The following is a 16,522-nucleotide window of genomic DNA, read 5'->3' on the forward strand; positions in this document are numbered from 1 at the left end:
TAAAATAACTTATTGCCTTTAGTTCTGGTGTATACAAGGAACTGTTTTTTAGTTATGCAAGGAATTTGTATTCCTTCTTTCTAGTTTTGGGCAGTGCTGTGTCGATGTAAACCTGATTGGAAATGTTGCATCTTAACAGTATTTCACAGTTCCAGTAAAAAATCTATGTTAAAGTCAATACATAACAAAATACACCGTGGAGACAAACGCCTAATATCATGCCGAACCTTCTTTGGCTCTGGATAGTGCAGCGACTTGACTTGGTATGTACTCAGCAAGTCTTTGGCATTCCCCTACAGAAATACTGAGCCATGCTGCCTCTATACCCGTACATAAATGCGAAAACGTTGCCGGTGTAGGATTCTGTGCACGAACTGACCTCTCGATTATGCCCTATAAATGTTCGACGGCATTTACGTCGTGCGATCTGGGTGGCCAAATCATTATCTCTAACTGTTCAGAATGTTCTTCAAAGGAATCGCGAACAACTGTGGCCCAGTGTCATTGCTCATTCTCATCTATAAAAAATTCCATTTGGGAACATGAAATCCATGAATAACTATTTCCAGTGGATTAGCATGCGCAGTCTCTTGTTGACAACGTGGGTCCGTGGTTTGGTGGAGTCTGAGCCACAATCGAACCCTACCATCAGCTCTTACCAGCTGAAATCGGAACTCACCTGACCAGGTCGCGGTTTTCGAGTCGTTTAGGGTCCAACCATTATGGTCACGAGCCCAGGAGAGGCGCTGCATTCGATGTCGTGCTGTTAGCAGAGGCATTCGCGCCGGTCGTCTGTTGACGTAGCTCTTTAACGCCAAATTTCGCCGCATTCTCATAACGGATACGTTCGTCTTACGTCCCACATCGACTTCTGCTGTTGTTTCACGCAGTGTTGCTTCTCTATCATTACTATAGTCTAGTTTTGAAATGAGTATTATTCCAACAACTGCTTCATAATTTTGGATTCCTGATCACGGTACTATATGCTAAAACAATTGCCCTGAGTACAGTAACTGCGTATGTCCTGTCAGAACAACATTCCACAGTGCTGTACATGATCGCGTGATGCTCCAGTACTGACGAAGGTCCAAACAGAAATGCGACGAGAAGCGTTTGAGCAAAGCAAAAAAACCGAGCACGGGCTCCATCGTAGCTGCGCATGTGCAGTTACGCCTACTTCCTGAAGCTTGAAAGTAGCCGTCTGGCAGCTGCTCAGACGAACTTTATGGGGTATAAGCAATTTACAACCACGTGTGTAATAACTGCTACCGTTTGAATTATTCATATCCAACCATTGGTTTCTTATCTGCAGATATTCAGTTTAGGGTTCTCTGCATATGTCTAAGTTTAGCCCCAAGCGTTTCGCACAATCTGTATCACTATCCGATCAGAAGTATTCGGACACTTATTAGTGAACATTAAATGGGGTTTGTCCACCCTTCGTCTTTATGACGACTTGGACTCTGCAGGGAAGCCGGCCGAAGTGGCCGTGCGGTTAAAGGCGCTGCAGTCTGGAACCGCAAGACCGCTACGGTCGCAGGTTCGAATCCTGCCTCGGGCATGGATGTTTGTGATGTCCTTAGGTTAGGTTAGGTTTAACTAGTTCTAAGTTCTAGGGGACTAATGACCGCAGCAGTTGAGTCCCATAGTGCTCAGAGCCATTTTTTTCTGCAGGGAACATTTAAAATGAGGTGTCTGAACGTCTGTGGGGGACGTCAGTCCACTCTTCCTCAAGTCGAAATCAGAGAGGGTACTGGTGTTGCACGCTGGGTTCTGGAGGGAATTCGGCGTCTCACTCACCCCACAGATGTTCCATTGTATTAAGGTCGGGACTACGGGTAGGTCAGTCCATTTCAGGAATGTTATTGTCCAAAAACCATTGCCTCACAGATGCTGTTAATGAAAGGTTGCACTGTCATGCTGATACAAACAATCTTCGTCTCCGAACTATTCCCCCACGGTTCGCAGTACAAAATGCTATAAAATGTGTTAATTTCCTTCCGTATTTACCGGATTCTTAAGCACAATAAGAGTATCACACCCTAACCACGACTAACACCCCATACCATAACACCACCTTCGAGGTAGTTCACCGTTGTCACTACGCACGATGTCAGGCGACGTTTTCCAGGTATTCGCCAAACTCAAATCCGTCCACCGAATGACCACAGGGTATAGTATGGTTCACCAATCCAAACCAATCGTTTCTAGTCATCAACTGTCGATCGGTGTCGCTATTTACGCCACTTCGAGCGTCGCTTAGCATTGTCTACAAAATGTGTGGCTTATGAGCAGCTATTTCAGATGGTTCAAATGGCTCTGAGCACTATGGGACTTAACATCTGAGGTCATGAATCCCCTAGAACTTAGAACTACTTAAACCTAACCAACCTAAGGACATCACACACATCCCTGTCCGAGGCAGGATTCAAACCTGCGACCGTAGCGGTCGCGCGGTTCCAGACTGAAGAGCCTAGAACCGCTCGGCCACAACGGCCGGCAGCAGCTATTTGACCACTGCTCCTCATTCTTTTTAAATCCCTACGCACAGTCATTGTACTAGCTGGACTGCTGTAGCACTTTGGAATTCAGGCATGACTCCTTCCGCTGATTTCATGTGATTTTTTAAAAATCGCTTTGAGCAATGCTCGACCGTCTCTGTCCGTCAGTACATAAAGTCTGCCTTGTCTTGGTTTAACTGTTGTCACCAACAGTCGAGTTGGGCAGCTTTATAAGGCTGTAAATGCCTAACTGATTTGTTACTCAAGTGACATCCTGTGAGTAGTCCCCGTTCGGAGTCACTGAGCTCTCCTGATCGACACATTCTGCTGTTACTGAATCTCTAGTGGGAAAACAATACTCCTCGCCTCCATTTATACTAGCTGGTCGGCCTCATGTGACATTTTCCGTATTACATAGGGATCTCCGTATGCCATTGCTCAGATAGTGTACACTGCACAATACACTGAACAGTAAAGGCGGATGCTGAGTACATAGTTCGGCTGATAGACCCCCATTTACAAGAGGGGCATAGCACTTGGAATGAAATCTGACGAAGCTCTAAAAATAACGATTTTAAAACACCACAGTAGTAGAAACTTGAAGATTCAGCCTTGTTTCTTACCTATCCTATACTTTCTTACTTCATTATCAAAAAACCACTCTTGCTGTTCTGTGATGCAGATATGACCATCGATTATAAAATTATCTGATAACTGCGAATATCGTTTGACCTTTGGTGGAAGAAAGTCCTTTTAACTTTGCCGGGAGACTTCAAGGACAGTATTCTTGTTAACGAATTGGTAGATAGTAACAGTGAACAAGTGACGAGAGCAATTCTAGCACAGTTAACACTATGCTGAGTAACAGATCCCTAAAATAGCCCTGTGGAATACGGCTATATTCTGTGTTTCAAGGTCGTCCTCGTCTTACATACAGGGATTAGGCACGTGCCACCTCCGTCTTACAACGTTTATGTCCACCATATCCCTGGTTCCTCTATGTGTCTCCTACTGTTCAGATTGTAGTTCAGGATTTTCTATGTTAGTCTTTCATTTCTCATTTTCTTCACATGTAGTTTCCATCTATCTCTGTATTAAACTATTTCCTCATGGATAACAATCACATTCGTATGATTACCTTCGCTTTCGTACAATAGCAATGTTGTTTTATAAAACCTGATACTTGTATATTTTCGGATTTGATAGTTGAACATTCTGTTTATTGTTTCTCATATACGAGGGTAATCCCAAAAGTAAGCACTCCTATTTTTTTATAAGTACATAGACCTGTTTATTTCTACAATGGTTTAAAAAATGGTTCAAATGGCTCTGAGCACTATGGGACTCAACTGCTGAGGTCATTAGTCCCCTAGAACTTAGAACTAGTTAAACCTAACTAACCTAAGGACATCACAAACATCCATGCCCGAGGCAGGATTCGAACCTGCGACCGTAGCGGTCTTACGGTTCCAGACTGCAGCGCCTTTAATCGCACGGCCACTTCGGCCGGCTACAATGGTTTACATCAGTTTACAGCTTGAACATTTAGCTATTTTTCGACATAATCACCATTTCTGTCGACGCATTTTTGTAGACGCTGTGGCAGTTTTTGTATGCCCATGTCATACCAGCTCGCCGCCATGCTGTTCAGAAGGTTATGAACCTCTTCTTTCACCTCGTCATCGGAGCTGAATCGCTTTCCGGCCAAATGTTCTTTCAACCTAGGGAACAGGTGATACTCACTGGGCGCCAAGTCAGGACTATAGGGTGGGTGGGTGATCATGTTCCACTGAAACTGTTGCAGGAGAGCAAAGGTTTGCCGAGTGATGTTTGGGCGAGCGTTGTCATGGAGAATGTGTACGCCCTTGCTCAACATTCCACTTCTCCGGTTCTGAATTGCCCGATTGATTTTTTTCAGAGTCTCACAATACCTGTCAGCGATAACTGTGGTCCCAGCGATTCAGCTCCGACGATGACGTGAAAGAAGAGGTTCATAACTTTCTGAACAGCATGGCGGCGAGCTGGTATGACTTGGGCGTACAAAAACTGCCACAGCGTCTACAAAAATTCATCGACAGGAATGGTGATTATGTCAAAAAATAGCTACATGTTCAAGCTGTAAACTGATGTAAACCATTGTAGAAATAAACAGGTCTATGTACTTATAAAGAAATAGGAGACCTTACTTTTGGGATTACCCTCGTAGCTTCAAATTTGATAAGCTTTTCATCTATTTGATTATCATTATCATAACCTGTGTTGCAGGTTACATATTAAATTATTTCATTGTTTTACTGTCTCCGAGTTTACTAAGTATTTATCTTGAAAAGGCTGCCACTTTCGTCTTAACTCCACCCGAACAGGCCATGAAGACCCAACGGTACCGACCGGCCGCCGTGTCATCCTCAATTACAGGCATCACCGGATGCAGATACGGACGGGCATGTGGTCAGCACACTGCTCTCCCGTCCGTATGTCAATTTCCGAGACCGGAGGCGCTACTTCTCAATCAAGTAGTTCCTCAGATTGCCTCACATGGGCTGAGTGCACTTCGCATGCCAACAGCGCTCAGCGGACCCAATGGTCACCCATCCAAGTGCTAGCCCAGCCCGATAGCGCTTAACTTCGGTGATCTGACGGGAACCGGTGTTACCACTGTGGCAAGGCCGTTGGCACTTTCATCTGACGTAATGCAATTTTAAACATTATATTCTGTACGTACATGGTTTAGCCTATGTACTGCCAACTGCGTCTTGTCCTGAGTTTATCGCATTATCAACTTTGATCTTCGCCTAGAACTGTTATTCTATTGCTCAGAATTTTTTAGTAGATCTTGTACGCATCTTTTAACAGACTAGTTCCTCTGTAATTTCTACACTCGAGTTGCAGCACATACAGTAAAACGTGGTTTTTCAAGAGCTTCCACGGAGAACACTAAAGCAAAAGAGTGTGTCCCACGTTTGGTTACGAACATCACTCAGAACCTTGTCTTCCTGCATAACAGATCTGAACTACCAAATAAATCGGCTCTATGATGCGAAGAACGCGAATGTGTCACTTTATTTTTACAACAATGAAGATCGGTATGGATTCACTGATCTCCTTAGTAAACGCAATTTAAAACATTCAGTTTATGTGAGGAGAGGTAACAGTGGATGGTAGCTTGGGTTGTATTTGAGCTACACCGCTTCAGAACCATTCGAGAAACAAAAATTGGCGGACGTTAATGGCAGTAAGAAGATTTCTTTATTGTCACGTACAAGATGTAAAGCACTGGGGAATCAAGTAACCAATGAGCGCCACATTAGCGGCAGAGATAACACAAACGCATAAGTAATTTCAGGGTAATTATTCGCTAAAATTAATAACAAGGCATAAACGACCGAACGGAATTGCGCATTAAAGTCATACGCACGATCATTACATCGAATGTGACAGATGGTTTCAGGTATTCCACACTTACACAGCCCAGTCACATTATATGACCACCTGTCAAAAGTTTGAATAAAGACATCTTGCAGCGCAGATCGCTGCGAGACGCGCAGGAATAGTCATTGAAGTTCTGGAAGGTACCGACAGGGCTGTGGAGCCACGTCGACTCCAGTGCAGTGGCCAGCTGCCCTAGGTTTCTCGATTGAGGATCAATGGCGCGTAACAGCCGGATCGAGGTGGTTCCACAGATTCTCGACTGGGTTAAAATCCGGGCAGTTTGGTAGCCAGGGAGTACGGTAAACTCATCTTGGTGCTCTTCAAGCCACGCACGTACACAACTAGCTGTGTGATACTTTGTATTAACCTGCTGGTAGATGCCCTCGTGCATAGGAAACACGAACAGCATGTAGAGGTGAACTTGGTCCCCGAGGATAGATCCATATCTGTGTTGACCCACTGTGCCTTTCAGAATGGCGAAATCATCCAAGGAATGTCACGAAAACAGTCCCCAGATAACAACGCTTCCTCGTCCGGCCTGGACACCTCGGACGATTATAGCAACGTGTTTGCTTTTGTACGTTTCACACCGTACACGCCAACGGCCATCTGGCGTCTGAAAATTCCACCTGTCGCCACTCAGCGAACGTCCAGTAGCGGTACTGGCGTGCATTCCAGCCTTCGTCGATGATGAAGAGCAGACAGCACGGGTGCTTGAACAGGGGGCTAACGGTCGTTGAGGAGACACCGTTCGTTCATCTGGGCTGTCAGTAGCTCAACAGTTGCACGGCTATGCGCCTGTACACATCTTTGCAGCCGTCGTTTACCCCTGTCACCTGTGACCCGTGGTACGCCACGGTTGCCTCGCCGCCGGATTTGAATAGCGCCATTTTGCCATGGTGGCATGTTCACAGTTTAAAAACTTAGCCGTTTCGGAAATGCTTCCGCCCTTGGCCCGCAAGCCTATGATCATACCCTTTGGATGTCAGATAAATCGCTCCGTTTCCGAATTACCACAACAACTGTACTGTTTTCCGAATTCCCCAGACACGCTTTATATACCCTCCACTGCTAGTGCTGCCACGTATTGTCTGTGAGTGCTTATTGAAAGTTGACGTCGAATACAGGGTGTTACAAAAAGGTACGGCCAAACTTTCAGGAAACATTCCTCACACACAAAGAAAGAAAATATGTTATGTGGACATGTGTCCGGAAACGCTTACTTTCCATGTAAGAGCTCATTTTATTACTTCTCTTTGAATCACATTAATCATGGAATGGAAACACACTGCAACAGAACGTACCAGCGTGACTTCAAACACTTTGTTACAGGAAATGTTCAAAATGTCCTCCGTTACCCAGGATACATGCATCCACCCTCCGTCGCATGGAATCCCTGATGCGCTGATGCAGCCCCGGAGAATGGCGTATTGTATCACAGTCGTCCACAATACGAGCACGAAGAGTGTCTACATTTGGTACCGAGGTTGCGCAGACAAGAGCTTTCAAATGCCCCCATAAATGAAAGTCAAGAGGGTTGCGGTCAGGAGAGCGAGGAGGCCATGGAATTGGTCCGCCTCTACCAATCCATATGTCACCGAATCTGTTGTTGAGAAGCGTACGAACCGTTCGACTGAAATGTGCAGGAGCTCCATCGTGCATGAACCACATGTTGTGTCCTACTTGTAAAGGCACATGTTCCAGCAGCACAGGTAGAGTATCCCGTATGAAATCATGATAACGTGCTCCATTGAGCGTAGGTGGAAGAACATGGGGCTCCATCAAGACATCACCAACAATGCCTGCCCAAACGTTCACAGAAAATCTGTGTTAATGACGTGATTGCACAACTGCGTGCGGATTCTCGTCATCCCACACATGCTGATTGTGGAAATTTACAATTCGATCACGTTGGAATGAAGCCTCATCCGTAAAGAGAACATTTGCACTGAAATGAGGAATTGACACATTGTTGGATGAACCATTCGCAGAAGCGTACCCGTGGAGGCCAATCAGCTGCTGATAGTGCCTGCACACGCTGTACATGGTACGGAAACAACTGGTTCTCCCGTAACACTCTACATACAGTGACGTGGTCAACGTTACCTTGTACAGCAGCAACTTCTCTGACGCTGACATTAGGGTTATCGTCAACTGCACGAAGAATTTCCTCGTCCATTGCAGGTGTCCTCGTCGTTCTAGGTCTTCCCCAGTCGCGAGTCATAGGCTGGAATGTTTCGTGCTCCCTAAGACGCCGATCAGTTGCTTCGAACGTCTTTCTGTCGGGACACCTTCGTTCTGGAAATCTGTCTCGATACACACGTACCGCGCCACGGCTATTGCCCCGTGCTAATCCATACATCAAATGGGCATCTGCCAACTCCGCATTTGTAAACATTGCACTGACTGCAAAACCACGTTCGTGATGAACACTAACCTGTTGATGCTACGTACTGATGTGCTTGATGCTAGTACTGTAGAGCAATGAGTCGCATGTCAACACAAGTACCGAAGTCAACATTACCTTCCTTGAATTGGGCCAACTGGCGGTGAATCGAGGAAGTACAGTACATACTGACGAAACTAAAATGAGCTCTAACATGGAAATTAAGCGTTTCCGGACACATGTCCACATAACATCTTTTCTTTATTTGTGTGTGAGGAATGTTTCCTGAAAGTTTGGCCGTACCTTTTTGTAACACCTTGTATACGCGGTGGTCGCATTAATGTGAGTGAACTGTCTATAATCATGCAGAATACTTTGTTGCTGTGTCACTTTCTTCAGCATTTTCCTGTGTAATCATTTGCCCATATGTTACGAGTTCAAAAGCAGAGCACCAGTGCTTCAGACGTATCAGTACCACTATTCTTAATAGTGAAACATTCTTAGGAAATGTCGGTCAACCTCAATGCGGCACTTCGTGAATATAATCGAGAAATACACGCAATATTCTGCGCAAGCACAACGCTGCTATTTGATTTGATTCATCATAAAAACTGCCTCGAAAAGCTACACTCATCCTAACATTCGGCTAACTCACCTTCTGCAAATCTGATTATTGAAATCAGAGAGACAACTTAATATTCGGGAACAGAATAAGTAATCAGACAAATTGGCCTTTTTTTCCAAATGAACCGAAACACCATTGTCTGAAACGATTGAGGGAAACTACGGGAAACATAAATCAGGTTATAGAACTGAAATTTGAAACATGCTCTTCGCAAATACAAGTCGGGGGTCTTATCTATTGCTACAGCTCCGATAATTTTGAACAAACCGTTGTAGAAATAATCCCACGGAAATAAGAGCACATACAAGAGACTCCATATTGCTTGTTTCGCTCGAATCATACACTAATGGATACATATTTCCGTCCGTCAAGCAACTAAAATAATACGTGTGACTAGGGCCTCCCGTCGGGTAGACCGTTCGTCGGGTGCAAGTCTTTCGATTGGACGCCATTTTGGCGACTTGCGCGTTGATGGGGATGAAATGATGATGATTAGGACGACACAACACCCAGTCCGTGAGCGGAGAAAATCTTTCTGTCGCTCTGACCACTCTGCTACCGGGGGCGGACCTTCAAGCAACTATATGTATCAGACCAAAACAACTTATTTATGTGGGTTGGTGCTTGACTGGCCAAAGATTTTGAGTATTAACAGGCGCTCGGTCCTTCAATTTTCTGCTTTCTAACGCTACTGCCACTGGCTTATGTGCCACGTTCCACCATGACTCGAACTGCAATTTATGCGATGTAGCTGTCTGGGTTATAGAAACGAAAGAGCATTTCACTTTTAGTGGGGCTATGCCTGTTCAGAGACTGATTAGTACTCTACTTTCTACTCTTTAATTAAGTATTTTCAGTTCTTACCACAGTAATGGATCATTCAGAATCGAAAATCCAGTCGATCTGTGGAGAAATTCGAGTTATTACCTGCGGGCAGAATCGACAGGATGTGGTAGTATACTTAACCTGCACATCAGATGCATTAAGAAGTGGAACTCGAAGAAAGAAGGAGGAGAATGAGATTAGTGTTTAAAGTCCCGTCGACAACGCGATCATTAGAGTCGGAGTACAAGCTCGGATTAGGGAAGAATGCAGAATGAAATCGGCCTCGCCCTTTCAAAGGAACCACCCCAGCATTTGCTTCAAGCGATTTAGCGAAATCTCCGAAAACTTCAGGATGGCCGGACGCGGGTTTGAACCGTAGTCCTCCTAAATGGGAGTACAGTATGCTAACCACTGCGCTAAATCGCTTGGTGTCAAAAAATAAATTTCTCTTCATTTTGCCTTGGAAGCATCGCACTAGAATCAATTCAAAAGAGTGAATCAAGGAGTCTGTTAGTACATTGTTTCCGGGGACGTCGCTGAATAGGAAAAACCATACAACTAGAATAATACTTGGGAAAGACTAATATAATTCAAACACAATGTGCATTATAAATTTACATGTTTTCAAGCAAACAAAATTTTGCGTTATTATCGTCATCAAGTTTCACAAGGAAACAAAACATCTGTTAAAAAAAGGTTATGAAACTAATTTGTTCTGATATTTAGATAGGCGTTATTGACGTTGAAACAATCGAAAGATAGAAATGCAAGCAATGCGAAGCGACAGTGACAGATGACCAATCGTGCAAATTGTAACACCTCAACTATTTTCAGTTGACACCTGAAAAGGAGATTGCTACCAAAAACTGTACCACTTTTACATGCGAATTCTGAGGAAACCCTAGACATCTGTTAGGTTTCCATTAGCTTGGTGGTCGTACCAGCCAATTTATTCTCAGCAGAGGTATACATAACGCTTCTGGCGTCCTCACTCATATAAAGAATCTTATCCAGCGCTCAACAAAAATTTATGATTAGTAATTGAAAGGAGTTACATCACAAATAAAATAACTCAAAAGTACTTCCGTATCTAACGAATAATACTGTCTAATTTCCATTTTCCATCATCTCGAACACAAAGAAATTAGTTTTTCGAAGTTCAACAGTAATTGGGTAACAACTTATTCGCTTAACGGAGTGTAACATATTGATTCCATTAAGTGTCTCTGTTCTTTGGTTATACGATTATATGAAAATCTGACTCCTTTGGGGTGTCGTACTAGACAGGGTATCGCTACAACTGAATGACTGCAGATGTAAATTCGCAAAAACGTAACCTGCTACCCCATCTCCCATTACTGTCAACGGGAAAATTAATAAGTTTAGGAATTTCCTCCTTGTAATATGCAGCACGGAAATGCCAGTTCGCCACTGTAGATTGTTGTTACCACCCGGTTACACCTTATCTTGAATAACTTGAGTGTTATCACTACGTCGATTGGTGCTCAGGGTCAAAAACATTGCTCTGAAATGGGACTTATCGCGAAGCATTGCGTTTTTAAGAAATACTTTATTCTAATTTATAGCTGGTTTTTCTGTCATATCTTTGAGAGGCAATTGACAGAACAGTTCTGCAATAATTAGCAGCCATTCGGACGTTATGTTCGGGCAGATGGCGTATGACCTTCCTCCACATCCCCCCCCCCCATCCCCATCACCCGCCCCCCATCCCCATCACCCCCAGAACCACCGCCGCCAAGCCGCACCAACGAGGAGGGACAGTGGTAAGGCATAGGCCTCGCTACGGTGACCAAATCTCCCGTATTTCCCGGGATCTCCCGTATTTAGAGACATTTTTTCATAATCTCCCGGCTCCCGTATTTTCAGGCTCAGTGGCCGTTTATCTCCCGTTTTTAACTGTAATTTTCTTATCACGTACCAGTGTATAAAAATATTTTTCGATCATTTAAATTTTGCACGCACTGTCAGGATTCATTCCTAGTCAGCAGAGAAAACTGATTCTATATCGACCTTCGACCTTAGATGTCGACATTATGTCTATCGAATATCTTTGGAATGATCGACCGACGCTTGGCGGTTAGATGTGACTTTGTTCCTGTGCCAGTGCTTACTGTGAATCGTCGTTAACTTGTTCGAGATTGATGGGCAGCGAAGATGAAGCTAAAGCGCCACCAAAAAAAAAGTATATGTGTACATATCTTACGAAATGGGAAGCTTTATATTCCCAGATTGGACCAGCACGGTCAAATGCTTATAAAGCAAACTGCTCAATTTGCAAACGGGAGTCTAGCATCGCGCATGGCGGCAAGAACGGTTGTTGACAGCACATGAATACTTCAGGTACGGTAATAAATTATTAATATGTATCTTATATAAAATCGTATATATAATATCTTACTGTTCAGTGCGTAGTAATTAGTAATCCGCAATTTTCTGAGTTAACATCTTGTATTTGCTTGTAAGTCACAAAAACAAGGCAAATGATGTTACTACATCATCCAAAATAACTACGTTCTTCATCTCTCCTCACCTGAGCAAAGGCTTAACAAACGAAGATATGAAAACCATTGCTGGTGAACTTTCATTAGTCTACCACACAGTGCAGCACAATCTAAGCTATAGGAGCTTGGACTGTACTATCAAACTTTCGAAAAACATATTCAGTGAATCTAATGTGTCAAAGAAAATATCTTGCGGGCGAACTAAAGCTGAAATGACGATAATGAAAGTATTGGCCCCAAGAAGTGTGAACGATTTTCTGGAAGTTTTAAATGGCCCCAAGAAGTGTTTCATGTTATTTTCTTTAGCAATCACCTAAACAGGAAAATGTTTCCAATTGTCATACGATATTTTGACCCCTTTAGCGGAATTCAAAACAAATTGCTGGATTTCGTAGAACAGGCAGATGAAAGTGCAATTGATGTCCATAGGTTGTTAAAAAAACTCACTGAAAGCAAATAATTTGAATATCAGTAATATATCGTCATACTGTGCTGATGGTGCCAATATAAATTATGGCAAGCATAATTCAGTCATGAAACTATTAACTAACGAAAATGAAAAAATCCTTAAAGCGAGTTGTTTTAACCATGTACTTCATAATGCAATGAAACGTGCATGCAACTGTTTACAATATGTAGATGTTGAAGTGTTGGTGTTAAAAATATATAGTCACTTTTCCTGCTCTGCCAAACGAAGGGAAACGCTAAAATCATTTTTTGAATTTGTTGGTGTGGAATGGGCTGAAATTTTGCGACATGTGAATACTAGATGGTTATCTCTCACTCCTGCTGTAAAAAGGCTTTTAAAAAATTGGGAGCCTATAAAAAGCTGTTTTAAAAGCATAGATGAATCAGACTTTCCTAAAGTTCTGAAAAAGTATTTTTGCAATGAAAATACAGAAGTAGAAACAATTGTTCAAGCTTATATTAGTTTTTTGTGAATATTGGACATGTTTTCATTCAAAAAGTAAAGTATTTGGAGAATTCCGACCTTAGTATTATGGAATCTCATGAAGCTGTAAACTTACTAATTAGTAAAATTAGACAGAGAAAGGGAGATAGGTTTTTTGCTAGTGGTACTCATAAATTATTAGCCTCTGTTCTTGATTTAAATTTGAAATCTAGTAGTGAGGACAACTTCATTGAATTCTATGATTGTTTATATTCTTACTTAGGTAGTAAATTTGATAATAGTTCGAAGAGTTTAATCCCACAATGTCAAAAAAGGGAATTGACATTCAAAGACATGCATGCAGTTGTAGAATATCGTAAGCTGGATTGTATTAATGAAGATGAATTATATGAGGAGTTTTGTAGTTCTAACGATGCAGTTAAATGTGCGGTCTCTTTAGATGGTAATGTTAGCCAGAAATGGATACAGGTTTTTATAAGTTTGAAATCAAATAATGTTAATTTTGAAAACTTGGGTAAGCTGGTTTGTTTTATTATGAGTATACCAGGCAGTAATGCTCACACTAAGAGAGTATTTTCTCTTATGAATAGTAAGTGGACTGATGTAAGGAGCAGAAGTAGCACAAACTAAACCAAATCTGAACTACAAGTTGCCATGAATTTTCCTTTTTCGTGTAGTGAATTCTTTGAATTTGCTAAAAATGATGTAAAACTACTGAGTGAGGCAAAATCTGTTGCAAAATATGTATAAGTAATTGTGATGTGTAAATAAATAGTCTACTTTTACAAATACTGCTTTGAATTTTGGCGAAATTTTGCCGTGCTATTAATCTCCCTTATTTTTTGTCAAGGATATAAGGATCTCCCTTCTTTTCGTTCAGAAAAGTTGGTCACCCTAAGCCTCGCTTTCGAGAGATTGGCGGTTCAAATCCACTTCCAGCCATTCACGTTTAAGTTTATCGAGATTTTCTTAAATTACGTAAGGTAAACGCGGGAATGGTTCCCTGGAAGAGGAGCTAAACTGTTTTTCTTTTTTTTACCCCACATTTAATAGAGTACATTTCATATTTTGACAAAATTGTCAACCGTAAACTTAATGGCATTCTGGCACATTTTCAAAATTTTGTTCTCCATCTGGAGTCGCACTGTTTTTTTTTACTTGCTGAAAAGTGGCTCACTCATTTATTTTTAGTCCAGCGATCAGCCAGACCCATCTGTCTTCCATAATATACTCATTATTTCTCTTTCCTTTCCACTTTCTCTTAAAGTTAAGTAAAATACTGATTTCATGACTATCATGTGCCTTAAAAGGCAGATTTTTCTGGCGAGACCACGAGCAGTTTAGATTGTTTCACCCAACAGTCTGTTTCTTTGCGAAACAGAAGTGCTCTGAGACAAACCACATTTGTAAAAGGCTGTTTCCTTTCTTGTGTGAGCTATCTCCCTTATGTGACAGAGGAGTGGCATGGTTATTGGTTTAGTAAGCTGTTTGCGTTTTGGGGGATGAGCTAATAGTCCAACTCCACCATCGTTCATTCAAGAGGTAAGTCTTAGTAGGCTGTTTGTGGCTTCAAATAACAGCGAGCATCCTTGTTTGCTGAGAATATCTAAAGCCGTTACTTGGATTGTGAGAGATTCTCAAACTCATTACTGGATAAGTCAAAAACAAGAGAATTCGTTAGAATAACATTTATTTCTATCTAGAGTTTTATCGAAATTTAGATCAAGCATATATGTTTTGATTTTATCGCAGTTTGGTACAAGGGCGGAAAATACGTTATGTAATATAATGATAGAGTTACGTGAGTCAACATGTCGAGATTCAGGTAATTATGATATGAAGTGACGCATATCTGAAGACTTTAGGAATGGAAGACACTTGACAGAAGTGGTCACTTTTATTGCCGATAAGTATTTGCAATGAATTCGCTTCATTTCTAGATAAAAACAGTTTTTCTGACTTGGATGGAATATTTACGTTCGTAAGTGCTCATAAGATAACTGCTCCCCATTTGCAGATAAAATCAATTTTATTGTTATAAACTCCAAGGTTAGTGTTTGTCATTTTACTGTGATATTATCTTTGAGTTTCCAGAAACGTTCCTCGTGATTGGAAAAGAGCACAGGTCACACCCATCTAGGAAAGGGAGAACATAAATGACCTGCAGAACCACCGTCTTATATCAATTACATTTATTGGTCGCATATCTAAAAATTATTCTCATTTCAAACATTATGACCTACCTGGAACAAATTGACCTCCACGGAAATTGGCATAGGGGCCGGAAACACAAAACGCACACTTCACTCGTTATAATACTCACTGCTGTGGATAGAGCGACTCAGGTTGGTTTGGCCTTTCAAGACTATCGAAAATCTTTGGATTCGTTATCATATAGACACTTTCTAAAAATAAAGAACGTTCCTATAGGATACCTAACTAAGCTTGCGACACACTACACTGATGGATAGTCATTTGCAGACAATTCAGTAATATCTGGTACGCCCCAGGGAAGTATAATAGCACCTTTGTTATGTATGTTGGTATGTTGTTCATCAGTGACTTAGTGGATGGTATTAGATGAAATATCAGACTTTTCGTATCTGATACAGTTGTCTACGAAGAAATTCTGTGAGACGAAATTTGTAGCAATATCAAATGGTTCAAATGGCCCTGAGCCTTATGGGACTAACTGCTGAGGTCATTAGTCCCCTAGAACTTAGAACTACTGAAACCTAACTAACCTAAGGACATCACAGACAACCATGCCCGAGGCAGGATTCGAACCTGCGACCGTAGCGGTCGCGCGGGTCCAGACTGTAGCGTCTAGAACCGCTCGGCCACTCCGGCTGTAGCAATATCCATTTAGATCTCGATGAAATATGAGCTTAGTGCAAATACTGGCAACTGTCTGTTAACGTACAGAAATGCTAAGTTGAGCGCGTCACGAAACATAAAAAACGGTATCCTTTGACCACTGGATTAATGAGTCACCTCCGAAGACAGTTAAGCACGACTTGATCGAAATTATCCAGACACCAATATATAATGCGGAATTGCCCACTAGTTGTCACGAGAGGGGGACCCACTAGTATAGATGAAGGCGGGGAGAATTACATTGTCAGTAGAGAAGCAATACCAGCAAGCGGGGCGACAGAAGAGCTCAGTAACTTCGAACGTGGGCTGAACAATCAGGGACATTTAAACCCGAGTCGAGTGTTCGTGAAGTGGAAAGGAGCAACCACAGCTAAACTAAGTCTAGGCAGAGATTATGTACGGACAGGAAGCGTCGATCATTGCGGAGGGCGGTTTTAAAAAAAT

The 16,522-nt window shown here is 42.3% G+C and overlaps 1 protein-coding gene and 1 pseudogene across 1 annotated transcript in view; both read right to left on the bottom strand.

The window, feature by feature from the left end:
• LOC124555507 (cysteine dioxygenase type 1) overlaps nt 1-16,522 on the bottom strand; it is a 140,940-nt gene that overhangs the window by 94,701 nt on the left and 29,717 nt on the right. The gene's annotated exons all lie outside the window — the stretch shown is intronic.
• Nucleotides 5,058-5,175, bottom strand: LOC124557132 (annotated as a pseudogene).

The sequence above is a fragment of the Schistocerca americana genome, chromosome X (assembly GCF_021461395.2).
Source record: "Schistocerca americana isolate TAMUIC-IGC-003095 chromosome X, iqSchAmer2.1, whole genome shotgun sequence".
NCBI classification, from domain to species: Eukaryota; Metazoa; Arthropoda; class Insecta; order Orthoptera; family Acrididae; genus Schistocerca; species Schistocerca americana.